Source organism: Pantherophis guttatus, chromosome 1, assembly GCF_059756535.1.
Source record: "Pantherophis guttatus breed Tessera chromosome 1, ASM5975653v1, whole genome shotgun sequence".
NCBI classification, from domain to species: domain Eukaryota; kingdom Metazoa; phylum Chordata; class Lepidosauria; order Squamata; family Colubridae; genus Pantherophis; species Pantherophis guttatus.
In genome coordinates, this window is record NC_142063.1 from 272,226,650 (window position 1) to 272,252,294 (window position 25,645).

General features: G+C 37.6%; 1 protein-coding gene and 1 pseudogene across 11 annotated transcripts in view; one reads left to right on the top strand and one right to left on the bottom strand.

The window, feature by feature from the left end:
- PDE10A (phosphodiesterase 10A) overlaps positions 1 to 25,645 on the bottom strand; it is a 125,749-nt gene that overhangs the window by 69,885 nt on the left and 30,219 nt on the right. The window lies entirely within an intron of this gene.
- Positions 20,398 to 20,965, top strand: LOC117671362 (small ubiquitin-related modifier 1 pseudogene; annotated as a pseudogene).

A 25,645-nucleotide genomic window follows, 5' to 3' on the forward strand; every position in this document is an offset into this window, starting at 1 on the left:
TTAGATATTTTGCAGCAACCATGTACAGTAAATTATGATTAGTTTGCTTACTTTCATAGGATATACTGTATACTCTTACTTAAAACTACCCTGGTAAAGAACCCTGATGAGATTTGAGTAAGGAATTCCTCAATTCACAGACTCAGTTTATATTCCATACTGTGAGAGATTATACATGTATGCAGGTGTGTATTTATGTCACAAACTCGCACATTTTCACCTCACATTACAGTAGCATCTGGATACTGGAGGTTAGTACATGCAGACAGACAGGGGTAGGATTGAAAAATTTTAGCAACTGGTTTTCTGCCAGGTTGCTGGGTGGGTGTGGCTAAGGGAGCATGACCTAGTCAGCTTCCTGTACCATGGCAGGGTGTGTATTTTTGTCCTCCCCAGGCTCTGGAGGCTTTTCTTGAGCCTCCAGGAGGGTGAAAATGGCCTCCCCCAGGCTCCATAGGCCCTCTGGAGGCCAGAAACAAGTCTGGAAACGGGCTTGTTAGACCGGTAGACCCATTTTTCCTCCTCCCAGAGCCTCCATGCGGGCCCTGCACTTACTTGGCATCCAAAACTGGCCGTGTGGAGACTCCTGGGAGGGGCAGGGTGGGGTGGGCGGGGTCAGCCATTCCTTGCAACTACCAGTTCCCACCCCTGGATACAGCTTGTCTTCACTTAATGGTTACTCGTTTTACAACTGGTCAAAATTACGATGGCCACAGAATGGATGTTTTGTGGCCCATAAATGGTCTGGCTGCTTCAATGGTCAAATGACTGCATGTGGGTCAGATTTATGGCATTTTGTGGTCACATGACTACAATGCACACATGTTTGCTTAACAACCACTGCAAAAAAAGGCTGGAAAATTACTTCTGGTCATGGATGCCTACCAGGCAAAAAATACCAGATTCACACATGAAGGTTTAAATTAACGGATTTATTGCTAAAAGCCTATGCACAGAAATCTACTCAGACTAATGGTCAGTACCCAGACAGAACTGGAAAAAACACTAATGGCATTCAAAGGGGGTTGGACTTCATTCTTTTGTGATCACATCACAATTCTAAACTGATGCCTTATTTAACTCCTCTCCTTCTCTCTGCCAGTCTCTCTCCTACAGTGCCTCATCTTACCACAGCAATGATTTACAAGCCTCAATTACAGTCATAAATTGAGATTACTGTATTCATACTGCTGTGATCGTAGGTTTTGCATATTCCTCACAATATTCACTATTCGAGAATGATAACAGAATCATTTCCTACCTCACACCAAAACAAGATTCCATCAATAAAGAATTGTATTTGTATAATAGTTTTTAAAGGCACACAGATATTTGTTTGCCTTGTGTTGCATGCATTAGATACTAATGCCATTAAATGGATTCTTTCTTTGTTCAAAAATTAGAATTCAAAACCCCAACAATTTTTTTTTAAATCTATAAACTTTATTAAAACAGATAAAGAAAAAACACATTAAACGCAAATGACAAAAACAAAACAAAAAACAAAAATATACTTTATACATTAAACAGTTATAAATAGTCAAGCATTTGAAGCGTCTGTTTTGTAATGGTCTTTCCAGTAATAGTTTTCTTGTTCCCTTAAATCCTAACATAATAGTTTCTTATTACTTCTTTATCTTCTCCTCTCTTCTACTCTCTGAGACTTCTGGTTTAATGATCTATATATTATATGTTTAGATTGTACCTTCGCTTTCTGAGTTTCTTTCTGAAGGTTTATTCACCCATAAGGCAGTAATTATATGCACATTTGTACTTCTGTTCTATCTAATTTCTAGTTATATTTCTTCCGTAACGGCCCTATGCTATTGATACCATTTATTCCAGACTTTATAAAATTCGGTGTCTTCTTTTTCCTTTAACTCTTTTGTCAGTCTGTCCATTTCCACACCCCAACAATTTTGTAATATTCTTTTCAAGTCATTTTTGTTGCCATTGTTGTTACTCATTTAAGTATAGAGGAATGCACTGCAGCAAAGATGATAAACTGTGTGAAATATTACTAGAGGTACCATTTTGTGTAGTGGTCGAGATGCTGATATGAGACTTAGGCATGAAAGCCAGCTGGGTGACTCTGGGCCAATCAGGGGTGAAATCCAGCAAGTTCTGGAGAACCAGTAGCGGAAATTTTGAGCAGTTCGGAGAACCAGTAGCGGAAATTTTGAGTAGTTTGGAGAACCGGCAAATAACACCTCTGGCTGGCCCCAGAGTGGAGTGGGAATGGAGATTTTGCACTATCCTTCTCCCAGGAGTGGGGTGGGAATGGAGATTTTGCAGTATCCTTCCCCTGCCACGCCCACCAAGCCACACCCACCAAGCCACACCATGTCAACCAAGCCACGCCAACAGAACCAGTAGTAAAAAAAAATGGATTTCACCACTGGGGACAATCATTCCCTTTCCCAGATGAGCATACTTCATAGAGGACTTGTTGTGGGGAAAATTTGAAGGCAGGATTATTAAGTGTGTTTACTGCCTTGAGATATATATTAGATAGATAGATAGATAGATAGATAGATAGATAGATAGATAGATAGATGACAGATAGACAGATTTTAGTAAGAACTCCCTTCTCATCTTCTCAATTATCTTTCTCCAACTTGGATGGTCCACCAGAGATCTGGAAGTTTTAGAGTTTTGTGCAGTATGATGTTTCATTACCCAAACTAAATAGCATGGCATCATGTTACTTCATTTGGGTAATGAAACATCTGCAAAAAAAACCAACAACCAAGATCAGAGATTAGAGAGCACTAAGGACCCCTCATTTCAACCCTGAGCTACAAATATTCTCCTTTATCTGTGCAGTACCTTAGCTGTTCCTAGCACAACATTCTTCTAGACCAAGAGAATTGGCATTGTTTCTGGAATCTGTTGGAGCTCAGGTTAGGAGCGATAGCTCCAAGTGCTCCTACCACCACTGGACCACTTTGGCTTTATTTTCCCTGAGCAGCTCAGCTGCATATTATAGTGATAAGAGTACCAGGACATCTGGATTCAAAGCCTGGATGGTAGCTAGGCAAAGGCTCCTCTAACACCTCACCTTCCTATCTCGGATATGAGAGACAGAGATAAACTAAGAGAGTCATGTTAGCTTCAATGTTGTCAAATTAACAAGGTCTGTGCCAGATTTGGGGGAATTAGGACAATTTGATGATAAGTGAGCTATTGGAACAAATCATATAGGATAACAATAATAACAAAGACAAAAAAAACTCTGTATCAATCATTAATAACTAGAGTTATGCAAAGTATTTAGAAGAGTTTTGCCAAAATCTGTTTTGCATCCTCTACCTTTTTTAATCTGTAATATTTTCATTTTAACTTTGTTCTTAGCTCTATTTTAACTTGGGGGGGGGTTGTGTGTGTTTTTACATCATTTTTAAAATATTTTTATTGTAAACTGCCCAGAGTCACTTATGTAAGATGGAGCGTTGGTCCTACCTGATACGCACCTTCTCGTTGGGTGGAGACAGCAGCCAGTGTGGGTAGTACTCGGCCAATCAGCTGAAGGACTGAGTTTGCCAATAAGTTTAAGTCCCGCCTCTGTTGCTGGGCAGGCCAGCTTTTGGCGAAGGACAGAAAGACAGACTCGGCATGTGGGAGAATAGGAAGAGAGACAAAGCAGGAGACAAAGGACCAGACTGACACAGGGAAGGTCTGGCTGCTGTCTCCACCCAACGAGAAGGTGCGTATCAGGTAGGACCAACGCCCCTTCTCCATTGTGGGTGGAGACAGCAGCCAGTGTGGGACATACCCAAGTTCACTGTCCCGAAACCCGGGGGGACCAGGCTGGTCCGAAACATCCTCCCTAGAAACAACCCGCTGCAACACCGGCCGACCAAACACGGCTTCCGCTGAAGCAAATTTGTCCAATTTATAGTGGCAAATAAAAGGTGCAGGCGAAGTCCACATAGCCGCTCAACATATTGCCAGTAACGGAGCCTGAGTAGCCCAAGCCGCCGAAGTAGCCGCGCTGCGAGTGGAATGTGCAGTCAAACGGGAAGGCCGGGGAAGAGACCGGAGGTCATAAGTTGAAGCGATAGTCTGCCGGATCCAGCAGCCTATGGTAGAAGACGATAACTTGTGACCCAAGGAAACGGGAAGAAAGGAGACAAATAGCGCCTCGGAGTGCCGGAATGTAATAGTTCTCTTGAGATAGATGCGTAGTGCCCGTCAGACGTCCAGATTGTGCCAACGTCATTCACAAGGATGAGAAAGTCGTGGACAGAAGTTTGGGAGAATGAGCTCTTGTGAGCAATGGAAGACAGAGTTGACCTTTGGCACAAAGGTAGGGTCCAAGCGGAGGACTACACGATCCGCATGGAACATGCAGAGATTGGCACGGGTGGACAGGGCAGCCACCTCTGAAATGCAATGAGCAGAGATTATAGCTACCAAAAAGGCGACTTTACAAGAGAGCAACCTGAGAGATGTCATCTGCAGGGGCTCATATGGCGGTCCCATGAGCGATTCCAAAACTAGCGGGAGGTCCCAGGTAGGATAACGATGCAGAACTGGTGGAGACAGGTTCGTGGCGCCCCAGAGAAAGTGACGAATCAGCGGATGCTGAGCCAAGGACGACAGAGACCCACAGGTAAGCACAGAGGATATAGCAGCCACCTGGCAACGTAATGTGTTGGGCGAAAGCCCATCAGAGAGTCCCTGCTGTAGGAATACCAGGACATCCACAATAGAAGGCTGAAGAGCAGACACCCCCATCCGGTCACACCACCGACAGAAGGCCCGCCAGGTGGCCGAATAGATTCGGTCCGTTGACGGGCGACGTGACGCCTGTATTGTTCGAATAACATCGCCCGGAATGTTTGCACCTCTCAAAGAGAGCCGCTCAACCTCCAAGCAGTCAGACTGAGCCAAGAAAGATCTGGATGGCTCAGAGCACCTTGAGTCAGAGTGTCCACATCTAGAGGAATGTGCCAGGAGGGAGAGACCGAGAGGAAGACCACATCCGCAAACCATGCCCTGCGGGGCCAGTGGGGGGCCAGGAGGATCACCTCCGCCCATTCATCCAGCATCTTGCGGATTACTCTGGGAATCAGCGATGTCAGTGGAAAAGCGTACAAGAGCCCCTTCGGCCAAGGAACCCAGAGGGCGTCGGTGTTCTCCACTTGAGGCTCTGGGAAACGGGTGAAGAAGCAGGGCATTTGGGCATTTGAACGTGTTGCAAAGAGATCCGCAACTGGAGTGCCGAATCGGAGGACCAGGTCTCGGAAGATCCGTGGATGTAGACGCCACTACGCATTGTCCACTTGCTGCTGGCTCAGCCAGTCCGCCTGAGCATTGGCGATGCCGGATATGTGCTCCGCTCGAATGGAGGCAAGGGAGGGAGTTCCCAAAGCACCAATTGGTGACAGTCCTAAACAAACGCCACAGTACTCACAACACGCAATAAACAGTCCAAGGCAACCAAAGTCCAAAGGATGAGGAACATCTCGTAGTCAAAAACAATCCAAAGTGAAACAGCCAGAGAAAACCTTACTGGAATGCAAATTGGAGAAACAGAGCAAGAGCTGAAGACCCACACGCCTGTCCAACTGAAGGACTGAGTCAAAAGCTGGCCTGCACAGCAAGAGGCGGGACTTAAACTTATTGGCAGACTCAGTCCTTCAGCCGATTGGCCAGTACTACCCACACTGGCTGCTGTCTCCACCCACAATGGAGAAGGACACTTTATTGGTTCGATTTCGATTTATTGGTTCGATTTGCTTGACAACTGATCATATTTATGACAGTCGCAGTGTCCCAGGGCCATGTCATCACCTTTTGCAACCTTCTGACAAACAAAGTCAATGGGGAAACCAGAGTCACTTAACAATGGTGTTACTAATTTAACAACTGCAATGATTCACTTAACAACTGCAGTAAGAAAAGTCGTAAAATGGGGGAAAACTCATTTAACAAATTTCTCACTTAGTAACATAAATTTTGGGCTCAATTGTGGTCATACAGTGAGGACTTCCTGTAATGGTAGTTAATACTCTTTGACTTGCTGAGGTTGTACAAAACTATAAAATGAGAACTTGCTTTCTTCCTTTCTCTCATTTCTGTCTGTGCAACCAAGTATCAGACAGTAGGAAAAGTACTTTAAGTAAGGAAAAAAATCCTGCCAGATCATATCCTGACAAATCAAATTCTTGGCTAGACCAAGAATTTGGCCTAAATTTCAATGGCTTCATTTTTAATATATAATGTTTAAATAGATAAGAAGCTATTGAGCAGAAATATTACTAGGTCTACCAAAGAGACCCACTGGTATCTGATGCCATCACTTTGCAATGGGTTTGATTCAGAACAAGCATTATCTCCTAGTCAGTCAAGGGTGTCTCTTAACAGCACAAGAACTGAGTTATGAAAACAACAGAGATAGCAAAGATCTATGTGATATTTATTGAACTTTGCTCTGGACTTTTAGAAGCTCTTTCAAGGCTTCTAAAAATGAGGTTACCCACATTTAATCCTAACAACCATCTCTCTTTTAGACTAAACTAAAAAAAAGTACCTGGCCTGAAGACAGACGGTGAGATTCATGGTCAAGTGGACATTTTAATCTGGGTTTTCCCAGTCTAACACTATACCATATTGCCTGAAGTGTGGCTAGACAATATCTTTCTGAAATAGCATTATTACATACTTGATAACAATGTGCTAGGTGGCCTAATATCAGGATGTAGATATTATTGACAAGAATGTCAGACATGAAAATCAGGATCACACATAAATTCTAGTTCAGAAGAGTTATTGCTCAAGAATTTAGTCAACTAATGTACAATACTACATTGGTACCTGATAAGGTCAAAAGAATTCAAGACTTGAACCATTTGTGGGAAATGATGATTCTAGGCTAATTACTTGCTTAATTCCACCTCCCTGCTTTGCCTGCTCTTCTCCTACAAAGGATTGGTATGGAATATTTAATAGATGATATTGAATCTGTGGAGGATTAAATATTTTTTATGAAAATTTAAAAATACAGAGATAAAAAACAGAAAATATAAAAGTTAAGAGAAAAATTGAAAAGTGTGAAGAAAAAAGGGGGGAAGGAAAGAAAAAGGATATAAGAAAAAGGATACATAAAGAAATTACTTTCCGCTTATCAAGACAAATGCAAACATTTTAGTAACTTATCACCTTCTCTAATATTTCAAAGATCTCTTCCTATACCTCATCTCTTATCTATAAATAAAGTATAAAGACTCATCATTAGCAAAAGTCCATTAAGAATTATCAGAAATAACAGCATATGTCAATCAAATTAATCAGTTTCATATTCATTTACTTGAGTTTTAATTCAGTAATTTTTTCATTTTCTCTAAAAATGCAACAATCCCCCACCCACCCCCCAATAGCTTATGTAGTCTGAATCTGCAAAGTTGAAGTCAGGAAAGCCAAGGTTCAGAATGAACTAAGACTTCCAATAAATGTCAAAAACAATTTTAAAAAGTTTCTTTCAACATGTAAAAAAGAAAAAGAAAAAAGTCAAGGAAATGATCTGTCCGCTAATGGGAAAAGATGGCAAGGAGGTGACAGGCAGCAGAGAGAAAGCAGAACTGCTTAATTCATTCTTTGCATCTGTCTTTATGCAAAAGGAAAAAACAGCGCAACTTATCAAAATCAGTAAAAGGCAGATTAGGAATTCAAGTCAAAATATGTAAGATGATTAAAGAGATATTCACTGCCCTGGCAACATGGCCAGAGGAAAGGAAAGATAGAGTTTTGGAAACAGAAAACACCATATTATGAAGAGGATAAACCAAGCTATATTATCATTATTTCCTCAGCATGCCCCTAGAAGTCTCTGGTGGCTTTTTTTCTCCTGCAATTAGGCCTTACAATGTAGAAGTAAATACCAGATCAGTCCAGAAGAACCTCTCTGCCTTATGTGAGTTTATGATCACATGGTTTACTCATTTTAATGTAACTGAGATTGAAAACAAATGCACGATACCCATCTGTAATTACAATTTTATTTTGTATCATTTCAGCATACACCTCAGGTTTAAAAGGAGTTGCTTTAATGTTATAGGGATTCCTTCTGCCTCAGAGTTCCCATCTATCATAGTAGTAATTTTCAGTATGTGCACTTGGTGATAAAAGACTAGCTAACTTTGTAGCTCAGAACTAGTATTTGGATGGGAAACAAGGAAAAAAACAGAATGAAAAGCTAGATGGAACACCTAAAAGCATCATGGGAAATAGAGTGGGAAATCCCTTTCATGTTGTTGCCAAGAAAACATGATGGGCATGGGTGTAGGATTCAAGTATGAGAACACAATTTTATTGTATGGTGAACACTAAGGATGTTGGGAATTCTACTAGTTTATCACTTTACTGTTACCCAGTGGTGATCTTGCCAAGCCAGAGAATATGGCCTCAATTATAATCCCAAGAGATCTGTTTGGAATCATAACTTTCATTCTAAGGCTGGTCAATCTAGTAGTAATGAAGTTTTATTATAACCTATCATATCTCAAGACTTAAAATGGACATCTAACATCAAAAACGTCATCAAAAAAGCACAACAAAGAATGTTCTTTCTGCGCCAACTCAGGAAGCTCAAACTGCCCAAAGAGCTGCCGATTCAGTTCTACAGAGGAATTATTGAGTCTATCATCTGCACCTCCATAACTGTCTGGTTTGGCTCTGCAACCAGACAAGACAAACACAGACTTCAATGGATAATTAGATCCGCAGAAAAAACAATTGCTACCAATCTGCCTTTCATTGAGGACCTGTATACTGCACAAGTCAAAAAGAGGGCGGTGAAAATATCTACAGATCCCTCACATCCTGGACATAAATTGTTTCAACTTCTGCCCTCAAAATGATGCTATAGGGCACACTGCACACCAGAACAACTAGACACAAGGACGTTTTTTTTTCCCAAATGCCATCACTCTGCTTAACAACTAATTCCCACCACACTGTCAAATAATTTACTAAGACTGTATTACTATTATTCTTCTCTTCCTTACTAATATCTATCTCTTCCCACTTATGACTTTAACCATGTTGCTTGTATCTTTCAATTTATATTGTTTTATTTGTTTACTAGTATGATTTAATAGCTTATTAGTAACCTTGACTATCACTAAGTGTTGTATCTTTTTATTCCTGATGAATGTATTTTATTCTCCTTATGTACACTGAGAGCATATGCACCAAAGACAAATTCCTTGTGTGTCCAATCACACTTGGCCAATAAAGAATTCTATTCTATTCTATTCTATTGTATTCTACTCTGTTCTGTTCTGTTCTGTTCTGTTCTGTTCTGTTCTATTCTGTTAAAGATGGCAAAGTGGATTTAACAGAATAAGAGTGTTGGAATGGACTTTGGGGGTCTTCTACCCCAACTCCCACAATTCAAGCAGGAAACCTTATACCACAGGTGTCAAACTCTATCACGTCACATGAGGTCACATGATGTATCATGACTTTTTTGCCTTTGCGGAGCCGTGATGGGCGTGGTCTGCACTTGATGCATCTGGCCCACAGGTGGCCAGTTTGACACCTCTGCCCTATACTATTTCAGACAAATGGTTGTCTAACCTCTTCTTTAAAACCTCCAGTGTTGCAGCACCCACAACTTCTGAATTTGAGAAAGATGCCTATGGAAACTCTAGTATGGATTGAGAATAAACCAAGTAGACCTGTTTTTTTTCTTCCCCTGAGCAACGCAATGCTTCTGCTGCCTGAAATTAAGAAAGCAAAAAAGGTCAACGAGATCACCTAAGAGCAAGCAAAGTAAGAGGGTGGGTTGTTTGAATTCACATATACAATTTCAATAATTGCAGTTAGAATTAACCAACCAGTTCTTCTACCCTTTAACGTTACTGCAAACAATATGTGCACTATTTCATTATTAAGTAAATAAACTGCCGGTTATTAACCACAGAGAACTTTGGAGAAATGTTTTGGAATTCATTATGGCCAGTGCTGGTTTTTGCCACACAGGATAATACGGTGTTTTTAATAAGCTCGATTACCTGAAAACTATCTAGCTCCAAGGACTTTTTTTTAATAAAGTTTAAACATCATCCAATTCTAGTCAGTGTTTGTGGAGAGAGGGGGGAGAGATCCAGCCCAAAGCCTCTACTTTCTGCAGGGCTCAACTCTTTTCCTGTTCTCCCATATCTGAAGTTTTGACATACTTTAATCTGTTCGGAGTGAGAAAGAGTAGGTGGCAACTGGAACCAGGAGGGCTTTTGCACAAATACATTTGATCAGTGGTGAAATCCAATTTCTTTTACTACCAATTCTGTGGGTGTGGCTTGGTGGGCATGGCAGGGGAAGAATACTGCAAAATCCCCATTCCCTCTCCAGTCCTGGGAGAAGGAGATTGTAAAATCTCCATTCCCACCCCACTCTGGGGCCAGCCAGAGGTGGTATTTGCCAGTTCTCCAAACTACTCAAAATTTCCGCTACTGGTTCTCCAGAACCTACTGGATTTCACCCCTGCATTTGATGTACCCTTTCCTAGATTAGAGGGCATTGCTCATAGTTATTCATAGTCTCAAGTCTCCCAATTGGATTACTGCAGTATGCTCTACATGGGCTTCCCTTGAAGAGCATCCAGAAGCTGCAATTGGTTCAGACTGTAGCAGCATGGGCAATAGTGGGTGCACTTCAGCATGTTTATTTAACACCATTGCTGTATCAATTATATTAGCTTTCAGTAAGCTTCCAAGTACAATTCAGAGTCCTGGTTATCACCTTTAAAACTCTTACATGACATTGGGCCAGGATATCTGCAGGACCACTTATCACCAATGGTTTCTGTCCAACTTACTAGATCTGGCAGATGGACATACTCCAGGTCCCCTTGGTGAATCAGGGTTGCCCAATAGGGCCTTGGAGGCATGCCTTTTCTGTCAGGATGCTTTCTTTATAGGAACAACCTCCCCCCATGCCCCAAAGCTCTTGGCTTTTAGGAAATTGGGTTTTCCCCCAGACACTAGGCTCTGAATGTTGACACAGCTGGCATGAGTTGATTGTGGATATATGAGTTTGTATCAGGGCCCGAGGGGTTTAAAATTTGTTCATATCGTTTTAAATGTCTGCTTTATTGAGTTGTGTTTTTATTCTGTTTGTTGCCCAAAGTTCCTTCTAATACTTGGGTGGCTACATAAATTAGTTTAATAAAATAAATAAATAATAGGGATAATTCTTGCTTTAAATTAAATATTTGTATTTAATTTTACTGACTCTCGACTTTACAATTTTAAAATTAAAACAAGTAACCTATCCATCCTCCTATTATAAGTAAAGAACTTGCAAAATTATGTACTTTTGAAGCACTTCCCAATATAATCCAAAAAAATACATTTGTTTATGTATATGAAATAAAAGAACATGATCTAATCTATGAATTAAAGACTACACAGGGTGGTGATCCTAGGCCTAATTGGCCAAAATTCCAAGCATTTAATGTGTGATAAATCCTAAAAAATGAGACTTAAGATGTTGTTCTTTAAGATTTCTTGGTCCACCTTGAAGCCAAGGGAGGGGGTGGGCTTCCTTTTTCTAGAAGACAGAGTGAAAATTAAGAAAAGAGTGGCTCACTCTACCAGTTGCAAAAATCTAAATCTGTTATTTTGACTGGAAGAGGAAGTTAATTCTACCAGTTCCATCTTTAATCACTGAGAATATTAGGGTTCCCCCCTCTTAAATATTGGATGGAGAAGAGAAGATATGTGAGAGGAAAAAAGTATTTTTTGAACCAGGAAACATTAATTTATCCAAGTTTATTTTAAATTTCAGGAGCACAACAAATTACCTAGAAAATTATATCAGATGCTCTTAATGTATAATAAATGCCAAATTTTAGAGTATTTCATTGTAAAAACTCCATTAAACATCTGCACTTTATTCCAGTGCAGATGAAAAAACTAGATAAAAGAAGCAATGCTTTTAGACTTATATTTATGTTTTGTTAATTCCTCTGATTAGTATAAATTTTGGACCAATTTTAGGAAGTTGAACCTAATGATTAATAATCCCATTGTTCTTTTGTTACAGAATAAATGAGTATCACATACTACTTTCTTTAAATGTACATTACAACAATAATAGCCTTCCTAAAAGTAAGTCTTTGTCCAGTTTTGGAACTATTGATGTACCTACAAATTGTTTTACAAAGTATTTTCTCCTTTTGGATTTTCTGATTTTATTTTATTTATTTTTTTAACTTATCTGCCATTGAAGGCTATCAGAGCTTCATATGGATCCTACTAAACTTACTGTATATGAAGACTGCAACAATAAAAATAACACTTAGCTTTAGTTCTTATTTTATATAACAAAGTTTTATCTAACTCACTAGCCATTATGAAAGTTATAGAAACAACTAAAAATTATTATCTAACCGCCTTAATATTTTTGCAGAGACTTAGTTCCTGTTTCAGTTACGTTGGTTATTTTTCCTGCATTAAAAGCTTCAAGGCATATAATAATGTTTGGAACAAGACTCAAATTTGATCCTACTTGTCTTAAGAAACTGACATTATAGAATAATCCTAGCCTGAAAATTGCTGGTAAATCCTTTTACTGGTATTCATGGGGCAGAAAAAAGGGCCATTGTTTTGGATAAGCTTATTGTTAACCTCTTTTAATGTTTTATAAAAAGAACTTGGATCACCCAAAACTGCTGAATGGCAATATATACATTTCTTTTCCTGATTTCACAAGTTGGAACTCATTCAGTAAGATCATTTGAAGCTCCTAAACTATTAACATTTACTGTAAAAAAAAAAAAAATGGATGTCCCCAAATCTATAGTTACTTTTTATCTACAGTGGAAAAGTTGTATAAGATAAGCATTGGAAGTTTAAAAAGCAACGAGGAACAATGCCTGCTTTGACAAAACGATGAGTTAGAATTTTATCTTGTTAAATTAACATTCAATGATCTTAAGATGTAATTAATTCAAAATATTATTTTCTATGTTTATTGGAAACAAGAAGCAACCATAGTAAGACTTGGAGTTTTCACTTTCACTGTGTTACATATTTGCACTGTTTTGGTTTAATACTCACAAGTGGATAACAGGATATTGAAAGACAAGTAACAGTTATACGTGTGAATGTGATGCCAAATTATAAAATTTGGAATCTATCAAACTGAAAAAATTTGGATTTACCATAGATGGGCTGAAGCTAAGAAGATTGCTTATTCCGATGAAACAAACTCTAGTGCACTTGACTTAAAACGCAGAATGAAACCTATATGTGCACTTTCTGTACATGAACTAGCTTCTTTTAATATTACAGAAAGTCCAATCAATATTGCAACATGTGGTCAAGGGTAAATTTGTTGTTTTTTAACTTCCATTGTATAAATATTAGTACTTCTTTATTTTACATTTCATTGTTTTTTTTCCCTTTATCTTCAATTTATTTTTGTTTTTTGTTTCTTTGTACTTACAATACATTGTATTTATGGCCTTTTAAAAACTGTTTGTGGACCAAAAGCAAGAAAACATTTATCTAACGACAGGTAGCATTTAATATAATCTGAAAATCTGAGACTGAAATTTTAAGAATCATTTGGTCAGAGTTAAAGAACTGAAAAATATGAATGAACAGTATTGACGTATCTAATCATATGCAGATTTGTTACAGCTAAAACTCAACAGTTGGGTCACACTAACTGAAGAATTATGCACAGATGGTTCAGAGGCTTGGGAAAAGAAGAAACAGAACATAATGAACATCTGATAATTTGTTGCAATGTACAGTAACAGCAAGCATCATGATTGTCAAAATGACTATTATTTAAAATGCACACTAAAGGGTAGAAATATTGCCATTTTCTTCATCCTCATAGAATTTTCAATGAGGCTTCTACTTTTATATTATGTTATAAAACATAATATAACACATTTATTATGTATATGTGAACATATACAAATGTCAATTAAAATGGAAGTAGATTGTTACACAATTAATAAAAGTGAAAAGAAAATAACAGCAAAAACAGCTTGAATATATTTAATCCTATTACAGGAAAAACTCCTATTCATGCAGTATAAGAAATTATTCTACATTTTTGGCAATGATTTATTCTTCATTGTGTAGCACTTTGAGTTCTGGAAATCTGCTCTAGAAAGAAAAAAATATATATATCTTCCTGAACTGAACCGCTGGAAGGAAAGAGAATAGGCTATATTGCATCTTCTTCTTACTTGCTCACACTAATGGAAGCCTCAATGAGATTACTGCCTCTTCCATAAACAGATTGAGCCCTTTCATTACTAGATAGCACATTCATGCTTTAAACCTAGTATTTTGTGAGACAAAACTTGAAATACATATATACTTTTCTTCACCTATTGAGACTCATTCTGTTTTACAAATACTGCATGCTGCATTCTGTATCTAATTCCAGGAGCATAATGAAATAAATGTAACAGTCCATGAATTAAATACTTTTCTAGTGGACAATTTACTGTTGCCAAGTAATTTAGAAATAATGTTAAATAGTTTGAGCAGACAGAAATCTGGCTCCGATTCAAGAAAAGCAATAAGACGTTTTTAAAAAATACCACAACGGAGCTGCCTTTTTCAGACAAAAGACCTTTCTTCCTCTCTGGCACACAGGTTTAGGAATAAAGCCAAGGTGCTACTTATCAGCTGTTTGACATCAGGAGAAAACTGTGTGCGTCACAAAGCCCAGTGGGGATTCCTGGCTTATGGCAAAAGACCATGTGGTTCTTATCAGTTTACAGAGTCTGGTACTTCAACTATTACAGTATGAAAAGGGAGAAAGGAAGGGGCTAAGAATGAGGGACATTAAATGAAAATGAACATTTAAAGATTTCCAAGCTACTGTCTAAGCAGGTTTTACAGAGAAACAGACAAGTGTTTCTCAACCTCAGCAACTTAAAGACGGGTGAACTTCAACTCCCAGATTTCCCCAGCCAATTCTGGGTGTAGAAAGTTAGCACCCACCCCTCTCCTAGAAGAATGAAATATTTTGAGAAATATTAAAAAGGCAGAATATTATATTTCCCTGGATGAGAAATGGAGAAACATGATCTTGGAAAGCAGCCCTCACCTTTCTTAATAGCCCCCAGCAGATGTCAGCACTTAAGAAATAAAGAGATAGCTAGCTCTATTCATAAGCAAATACCCTCACCCAGTGGTGGGATTCAAGTAATTTAACAACTGGTTCTCTGCCCTAATGATTTCTTCCAACAACCAGTTTGCCAAACTGCTCAGAAAGTTAACAACCGGTTCTCCCAAAGTGGTGCAAATTGGCTGAATCCTACCACTGCCCTCACCCAAGATCCAACAAAGATAGGATTAGCCCTCAGCCACAATAGGAATTGCCCAAAGCCCCTTCATTGCATTGAAGGGAAACAATAATAAGGATATAATAAATAATACTAAGATATGATATACTGGTATACTAGATTCTGTAACCATTAGGTTCCTGTAATACATATATGCCTTTGTATTTGTATCACATATATTATGCCTTTATATTTGTATCTCCTGTAACAAACATATTCTGTTATTAGGCCTGTAATGTATCTGGTATTTGTCAAACATATGTCCCTGCCATTTGACCTGAACCCATATCAATCTTCTTCCTATTTTTTTCTTGTGCCATCTAAGAGCATGGTACATATCTCCAAGGCATAATTTACACCTCAGTCCTAATTTATGTTGATCTGGATAGACTCCTACTTTCCAGGGCCAGGGGGCCAAAGTGGCCAATTGAGTAAACAAAGAAATGTTCAAGATGACTAATTGGGAAGTTTCTATTCCCCCTTGCAGGGCAATAAGGAATGCACAGGCCTGGATTGGGAGGCCAGAGTTGGGTACTAAGCTGATGTCTCTGAGTGTATAAAAGGACGCCATACCTTCCCCAAGGTGTGGCTATCTCCTCGCATGCATTGTATCTGTATGTTCTGGATATAGTTCCACCCAGTATTTTGTTTTTGGCCATAAATAAAATCTGATTTTTTTGCAAGCCTTGTCTTGAGTCTCTCTCTTTGGCATTCTGGTGACTCAAGTGTATTTTGGGACCTTACAGCATCATCTTAGTTACACCACCCTCAGCAAACTTCAACCAAACTTAGCTCAGACAAACTCCTAGGATTTGTACATGGCCTCATAGGAGTCTGACATAGCCAATAGAATACATGTTCTTGCACAGGAACAAGAAGTTCAAGTGCAAAGCCCAAAACAAGGTATAAATACTCTCAACTCTTTGTAGTCAGCTGCCCAGAACCCATGTGGTTCTGCTTCATCATTAAACCATCTTTCCAATCAGCCTCCATGTTTCCAATGTCTTTCTCCCAGCTTGGAACTAAACCACATGGATATTTCTTCCAACATGGAGATTGAAGTTCACCTATTTTAAAGTTGCTGAAGTAGAGAAACACTGGTTATACAGACAATCACCTTCTATTCCATTTAATTTTTCTTCATTCCACTTCCTCCTCACTGGAGCAATTTCACAAACATAAATTATTTTCAAAGGCGATAACTATGACAGGAGCAATTTGTTTTAAATTGGGAATCTGCAATCCTTAATGGGTTAAGAAGCAGAGTATGTTATTTACTTTGCCCTGCACACATAGTGTTAGCTGCCTAGATTTGCATGGACTAACATTTGCAGATAGTATCATATTTCATCTCATCTTGCAGCAGCAGTACATGGCTTATGTAGCTTATCATTGCTTCTGATAGTGTAACCAGATATAATTATAACTTCCAAAAGTAGCAAAAAAATATAACAGCTATTCCCTCTTTTAAGGGTTGAATCAATATGTAGAAGACAAGCAGACAGCAATATTGCCTTACAAAAATAGAAGAAAAATTTCAATAATCTTGTCAATGCAAAAATTACTTCCTGAAATGTTCGGTATTCTGCAAACTGGTATAAGTGTAAAAAGAAACCCTAATAATGCTCTATTATCTGCATTTACTTAAATTTCAGTAAACCTATTGAAATTTTACTAACTTCCTTAAATTTTGCTTTAAGCAGAATGGGCAGCATTCCAATCACATGCAATTTAACTAAAGTTCTTTAAAACCATTTTAATTCCTAGAGATTGTTAATTCTACAACTTTAGAAAGCCTTTAAGGGGGAGGGGTTGCTTTCCATATTTTTGCTATTTGAAAAACAATTTCACCTCTATACTAAAGCTAAGCAATTGTTAATTCAGTTACAACTGCCAATCTTTTAATCTATTTGCTTCAACAACCAAGCACAAAATTAATAAAACAACCCAAGCCCATTCCTGAATAAAACAGCTAAAAAATACAATGCTTAATCTATTCTAAATGTTCATTGCTGTAATAAATGGGATTAAATGTCTTCCTCTATGGCCAAAATGTCTAAACTTTTGAAGAAGATGGAAACATCTGGGAAGATAAAAGTATCATAGGAAGGATCATTAAGTGGTTATTATATTGTTTATTTATCAAATTAATAATCCAGTGAAAACAACAACTCATTTTACATTGTCGCACTAATGAGATTACAAGAGAGATAACTTGACCAAAAGTATTTAAGACATAATCCTTTTCTCTATTCTTTGGGATAATCTACTCCATAATTCTCTTGTGCCATATTCCTAACCAATGAGATTCATTCATCATAACTTGACAAAATAAAAGGAATTGTAATTAGACAGCAGGATTATAGATTAAGAGCGTTTGCAGACGACCTGGTTCTTACTTTATCTCAACCTATAGAAGTGGCTCCCTATATGTTGGATATAGTAGCTGAATATGGTAAAGTATCTGGATTCAAAGTAAATCTACACAAGACAAAGATGATAATTAAAAATTTTATCTATAACTCAAAGAGAAGAGTTAGGGAGGATAACGGGGTTTGAAGTAGTTAAAAAGGTTAAGTATCTAGGAGTATATATTGCAGCCTCAAATACAAAATTGTATAAAAATAATTATGAAATTCTTTGGCAAAAAGTACAGAAAGAAATGGAAAAATGGAAAAAGTTACAACTATCACTACTGGGAAGGATAGCAGCAATAAAAATGAATGTATTACCTAGGTTTTTATTTTTGTTTCAAATGATAACAGTGCTTAAAAAAGATGGAAATCTGATGGAATGGCAGAAAGGGGTTAATACTTTTATTTGGGCTGGGAAGAAGCCAAGAGTGAAACTGAAAATTATACAGGATATACGTGAGAGAGGAGGTCTTAAAATGCCTAACTTAAGATTGTATTATGAAGCAGCAGCTTTATCACAAATTAGTGACTGGTTTAATTTAACTGAAGAAAGAATGTTAAACATAGAAGGTTATGATTTGTTATATGGATGGCATGCTTATTTGTTGTATGAAAAAAAAGTGGATAAAGTGTTTAAGGGTCATATACTTAGAAATGCATTGTTGAGGGTTTGGAAAAAGTACCAATATAAGATGAACTATAAGATACCTATATGGGCAAACCCCAGACATGTAATAGAAAATATAAGTACAGAGCAAAAAATAGAGGTGATTACTTATAAAGAGCTTCTTCTTTTGGAAAGGGGCAAGTTGCAATTGAAATCTCTAGATGAATTAAAAGAAGAAGGGATAATTTATACTTGGTTTCAGTATGGTCAACTCCAAGCTAGATGGAGGGAGGATCAAAAAACTGGGGTTATGCAAAATGAGGAAAATTTGGTGAACCAGATTAGAGATCAAAGTCAGATGCATATTAAAAGGTTGTATAATGCATTACTGGAAATAGATTCAGAAACTGAATTGGTTAAGAATTGTATGATTAAATGGGCACAAAACTTTCAGGAACCAGTGATGATGGAAACGTGGGAAAAGATTTGGGTCAGAAATGTTAAATTTACGCAAGCACAAAATTTGAGAGAGAATTTTTATAAAATGTTTTATAGATGGCACTTAGATCCTAAGAAATTATCATGTATGTACTCGAATTTGCAAGCTAAATGTTGGAGATGTGAATGTAATGAAGCAACCTATTATCATATATGGTGGACTTGTAAGAAAATCAAGGCATTTTGGATAAAAATTTGGTGGATGATGCAGAATATTTTGAAAAGAAGGTTGAAATTTACTCCTCAATTGTTTCTATTGGGTACGGACTGTAACTACGGACTGTACAGTTTCAGAGACTAAATTGATTTTGAACTTAATATCAGCAGCTAGGCTGCTGGTAGCTCAATATTGGAAGAAGGACTCTTTGCCTATTATTGAAGAGTGGATATTGAAAGTAACAAACCTAGCAGAAATGGCGAAAATCTCGGCGTACTTGAAGGACCACATGCAAGAAAGATACGTATCGGAATGGAGAAGATGGATTGATTATATTCAAAATAAGTATCAGACAAGAAAATATCAAATAGCTTATGAATGAATGTTAGTATTAGAAGTATTTGGTTATCTGTAGTGGAGTTAAGGTTTCACTGGGGGAAGCAGTACTTTGAGGATAAGTAGATTAATCTAGTTTATGTTTGATTAAATTAAATACCTTGTATTTTGCTCTTAGAAGTCGGGGGGGAGGGTGGGATGAAGGGGGGGAAAGGGTGGGGGGAACAGGAGGGAAAAAATTTCTTTCTTGTAAAACTTTTCAATAAAAAAAAAGAGATTCATTCATCATAGATGAAAATCTCTGTTTTGAGATTAACGTCCATACATGTATTGTATGCATATTATACATGTAAATTGTACATGCAGCATATTGTACTCTCCAGCATACTGCACATGCAAAACTATGTGCCCAAAAATGCACCCTTTAACTTTGCCTATCAACCATTTAATCCTTCTTGTCATTTTCCGATACCAACACTATCTCAGCCCACATCTCCCAATTTCACTTCCCCATTTTGGGATTGGGATTTTTGCCTTACACTACATTACACTGTAAAATGTTTTAATTCCTAGTTTTACTGTACATTGTCCAGAATAACTTTGGGTGAGATGGTCTGACCTATAAATTTGATGAAAAAAATATTGCAGCTATTGCAGTTATTTCTGATTCATCTCCCCAAACATATTGCTGTCATCCCCAAGTTTCCCTGCAATCAACACCAATTTACTTTACTTCTTCCTTTCACCTTTAAAATGGCCAGAAATACTTCATGTAAAGTGTTTATTTATCCAGCCACTATGCTAATTTATAAGAATGTTTTAGTGTCCATTTTGAAGAATAAAGCAGACAAGCAGCTAAGATTCAGTATTTTTCAGGGAAGCTTTCTTAGTGTGATGGGGTACAGAAATTGTGTTAAAAGGAGATTCAATAGTCATTATTTAAATATCATTTTAGCTTTGGAACAGAGGAGGGAGTGACAAAGAAACTCATGGTGATCCCGCCTTGATTTTCCTTGGTATAAGTAGAAGGAAGGAGACTCTCTGTCAGGCTTTTAAAATGCTATTATTACACCCTTTATTAATAAAATATTATAACATCTACGAGGGAGACACATCAGACCCAGAGACCAAATCTTCATCTGAGGTGTGGCTGATAGAAAAGAAAGTGAATACATTAAAGCAGGGGTGAAATTCAGCAGGTTCTGACAGATTCTGGAGAATCGGTAGTGGAAATTTTGAGTAGTTCGGAGAACCGGCAAATGCCACCTCTGGCTGGCCCCAGAGTGGGGTGGGAATGGAGATTTTGCAATATCCTTCCCCTGCCATGCCCACCAAGCCACGCCCACAGAACCGGTAGTAAAAAAAATTGAATTTCACAACTGCATTAAAGTCAAAGTCATTGGGCAGGACAGAAATGAAATTCAGTTTAAAGTAAATATGTCAATGTTTCCAAGGAACCTTAAAGAATCATACTGTAAGAGACAGGGAATTCCAGTTTCAATTCACTCAGGTTCCCCTCTGAGGGACAGAGAATTACAGATAATCATACTCCAAAAAAGATTGGAATGGAAGAAGATGTGATTGAAGTTTATCAGGAAGGGACAGAACGCCGTTCAACAATTTAGAGTGCTTGCTTTTTTTCATTTTCCCAGTATCCTTTTTTATTTTTAAATAATAGTTCTTTTTTTGTAGTATGATATATAACATTAAACTATATTCAGTACCCCATTCCTGTGTTTGAAACATTTTGAAACAACAGACAGTGTATAATGAGTACAAGAAAATACTTATTATACACTGTCTGTATCTTTAAAATGAGTGTTTTGTAATTATGTGGTTTTGTTTGAGTGTTCTACATTGCCCAGAGTCACTTCTGGTGAGATGGACAGTTATGTAAATTTGATAAATAAACAAATTTGATCAATAAATACATAGAGTTCTAATAGTTTTGTGTCATTAGATATTTTTAGATATTTTTAATTTATAAATTGATGTTAGTTGGGGTGTTTTAAATTTTATACCGGGCCAAAACTTGTTTAATTCTTTTTAAATTAATCTTAAATTGTATGTGAATGTTTTTATTCTTGGCTGTTCACCTCCCTGAGTCCAGTAGGAGAAGGGCGATATAAAAATCTAAATAAATAAATAAATAAATAAATAAATAAATAAATAAATAAATAAATAAATAAATAAATAAATAAATAAATAAATAAATATGTTTCTGGCTTGGCCTGCCTCAAAGGGCTGAAACCCAGCCCACCAGGACAACTAAAGTACAAAACCATAACTTCAAGCAGAACTGCTGATGGATGCAGAGTGAATTGTCACAAGCATGATAATATCCAGTGTCACAATATTACCTACTATTTATAGATAGATAGATAGATAGATAGATAGATAGATAGATAGATAGATAGATAGATAGATAGATAGATATAGATATAGATATAGATATAGATATAGATATAGATAGATATATTGTACTGAGGGTGGTCCATCATAAGCAGATGTTTTCTTTAATGATCTCATTTCAGTACAGTTTTTGAGAAGATAAGATCTAGCAGATATCCTATCCACAGACAGACAGAGAATCCTATTTCATTTATCTTAATAATTCAGACAAATGAGAGAGGGAAGTACATCTATATCATCTATATATATGCAGAGTGGTAGTGACCATAAACAAAACAGGCAGTCCCTGGGTTATGAACAAGATCTGTTCTTAAGTCTCTCTTTAAGTGGAATTTGTAGATAAGTTGTAACAGGTATGCCAATGGTCCTTACTAAGTATCAGTTAGGCAAATATTTACCTTGAAGTAAGCATCAAGGGAGGTTTGTACAGGGCTTTTCCTTTTCCCCCCCATCATAAATGGCCTTGTAGTAGTCAAGGCCCTAGGTAACTGTACAGTAAACTTTGGTGAACCTGTCTGTATTAGAATCTTGCTCCTCTCAATTTGCCTTCCCAGTTTCAATAAGACAAAAAGCTTCAAAAACTTTTGTCAAAAACTTTTTTAGTTCAGGAGTTTTAGGTCCCAGTCTTCCTTCCCAAATGCTATCATCTGTAGCTTTGATCATTTTATTTTTGCACTTTATTTTTGTTTTGTTTTTTTTGATACATCACCAGCACTTGCTTCAGAGGCATAGTTATGGCAATGTGATTTAACTTAAAATGGCAGATGCTCTTCTCCTTCCTTGAGCCAATGATGCACTGAAGCTGTGCAATGTTTTCATGAGCATCAAAATGTAGTATGTGCATGTAGCATGTAATTATAAGCCATGGTATTTAATTCAATTTTTAAATATAATAGACTTTATGGCAGTCTGTACATAAGTACAAGTTGTCCATAAAGTGAACTTTCTTAACCCAGGGACTGCCTGTATTAGAAACCCAGATTAATCACTAGCATTTCAGTTGAACTAACCTCAGGAGGTTTTTTAAAGTTATTACTGATCCGTAAAGAACAGAATCATCTGGACTATAATACCATATGATTTGTGGCCTTTGTGAGAACACAATTTAGATATTATTATTGCATGCATTAAACTTTATTGTATCAACAAACCCCATTCTATAGATTCCCCAGTATTCCCAATCCAATTATTTAACACTGCTTTAGATGGACCAGTATAGATAAAAAATAAGAGACATCTTTATTGCAATGCACAGTATAGTAGGACAAATGTTTATGTTTAGTAGAAGAGAAAGTAAATCACCACAATAAGTGCAGAACAGCTTTTCAGGAATGTTATTCTAAATGCAAATTTAGAAAGGAGGTTTATACACAGCTACTTTACACAGCATGGAACTATAAGATATGATGAAAATGTAGTGTTCTCTCAAAATGAATTTCCTTTTAAGTTTAATACAGCCCAGCAGGAGTAGCAAGGTTCATTTAAATATGTAAGTTGAATCATATAAAAATAATTATTTCATACAAAGTTAATGAAGGAGCTACTTAAAATGCAGATGAAGGCCACATACACTGTACATTTTATTAACATATGACAAATACAATATAGATTTATGGAATAAATGCCTAATTTTTGGCAAGTGTGTGTAATCTAAAAAGTACTTTCTGAAACTTATTACAAAAACATGTTACATAATTGTGGAACCCCATGGTGAGATATTTTTAACAGCACAGATTATGCTTAGCTAAATAAAGCTATTTTACATTACAAAGATTTGGCACTATCAATTTACTCTCCAAGTATCTTGTAAAATAATATAAAATTCTGCAAGATTTCTCTAAAAATGTAAAGTGTAATCACCAGGTTTATACTAAGTCATATAAAATGCTTAAAGACATGTTTTCCCTCCCTCCCTCTGTTTGCTTTATTATTATCAGCAGATGATATCCCATTCATTTAGCTTTGATAGGTAATAACTATATCCATGGAATGGGATCAATGCCAACATTCTGCATTTTCTTCACACCTCTCTATTATTGTTTAATAGAAAAAATGAGTATTATCTTCATAAGAACAATAAAAATACTTTTTTCAGATTGTTCGAAATAAAACATAGTGGTGGTGAGAATTTATATACTGCTTGCTTAATGAACGTGGCAAAATGCCAATGCATAATAAAGACAAAGCAGAACTATTCAACTATTTTGGCTCAGTCCCCTCCAAAAAGAGGGAATGCATTTTGTGAGTCAATTATGAAGGTCATGATGAAAGAAAAAAATGACATTAATGGAAACATAGACAGGGAGTACCAGTGTCAATATGTTTCTCTCCGGGTGTGTTTAAATTTCCAGAATTGGAATGCTGAATGAAGTAGTTGACTCTATCTTTGAAAAATATCAGACTACAAGTGAACTCTCAAACAATTACAGGAGATCAATTCTTGTATAGGAAACTACACATTCATTGAATCACAGACTGATATAAATATCCAGAAAGACTCTACAGCACACTATAAACCAGTTTGATGTGGTAGTTAAGGTGTTAGCCTAGAAACCAGGAGACTGTGAGTTCTAGGCCTTCCTTAAGCATGAAATTTGGCTGGGTGATTTTGGAACAATCCCTCTCTCTCAACCCAAGCTACCACACAGAGTTGTTTTTTGTGGGGAAAATAGGAGGCAGCTAGTAATAATAATAAACTTACCAATGTGCTGAAAGAGGGTGGGTAGTTATGTTCATCTGTGAGGTCTGGTGAGTGTCAAAGCCACTGTTCTAAACAAAACCCAGAGAATCCAGCAGCATATTAATAAGATGGCACTCAAACATGAGCTCCTGAAAGGATGCCTGGGGCAGCAGCAAATAGGGCAGGAAGACCAAACAAACAACAAGATCCTGCATGGGATGTACCAAATAGCTGAAGTGACAGGCATTGAGAAATCCTGGAAAGGGCTGGCCTAAAAGACATCACAGAGGCACTGACAATAGCAGCACAAGAACAAGCCCTAAGCAAACAGATCCATAGAAGCAGGAGTTTCCCACACTAGACAGGACCCAAGGTATAGATTATGCAGGGGCCTCAGACACAATCCAACACATAGTGGCAGGGTCTAAGATGCAGGCAGGAACAACATACACTGAATGGTGCAACTAAAAAGCTGGCATTGTGTACAGGGACATTTGCATAGTATATGGGCTAGCTAGACCCTCTCAGGTCCAGATGGGAGATCCTACAGCAGGTTGTGGAGAATAAGAGGGCTGAAATGACTGTGGGACTTCCAAATACAGATTGACAGGCAGGTACTAGCCAATCAACACCGTGGTAGTAGACCAAATCCAGAAGACAATATACTGTACTTTTTGGAGTATAAAAGACACTTTTTTCCCCCCTAAAAGAGGGTGGAAATGTTGGTGCATCTTATACACCGAATACAGCCATTTTTGGCATCCCGAAGCACTGCCCTGTGCATTCCATTTTTGCAAAAAACGGGCTCGTTTTTTGCAAAAACAGAGCACGGAGAGGCTTTGGGAGGCCTGCAGAGTGCTCCTAGGGGCTTAGGCAGTGGTGGGATTCAAGTAATTTAACAACCGGTTCTCTGCCCTAATGATTTCTTCCAACAACCAGTTTGCCAAACTGCTCATAAAGTTAACAGCCAGTTCTCCCGAAGTGGTCCCAAGCGGCTGAATCCCAACACTGGGCTCGGGAGGGAAAAACACCTCCATTTTTGCAAAAAACGGGCAAAAAATGGTGAGTACAGAGGGTTTGGGAGGCCTGCAGAGTGTTCCTGTGGGCTGGGGAGGGCAAAAATACCTCAATTTTTACAAAAAACAGGGCGCCCAGAGGTTTTGGGAGGCCTGCAGAGTGTTCCTGGTGGCTGGGGAGGGCAAAAACTTTTTTT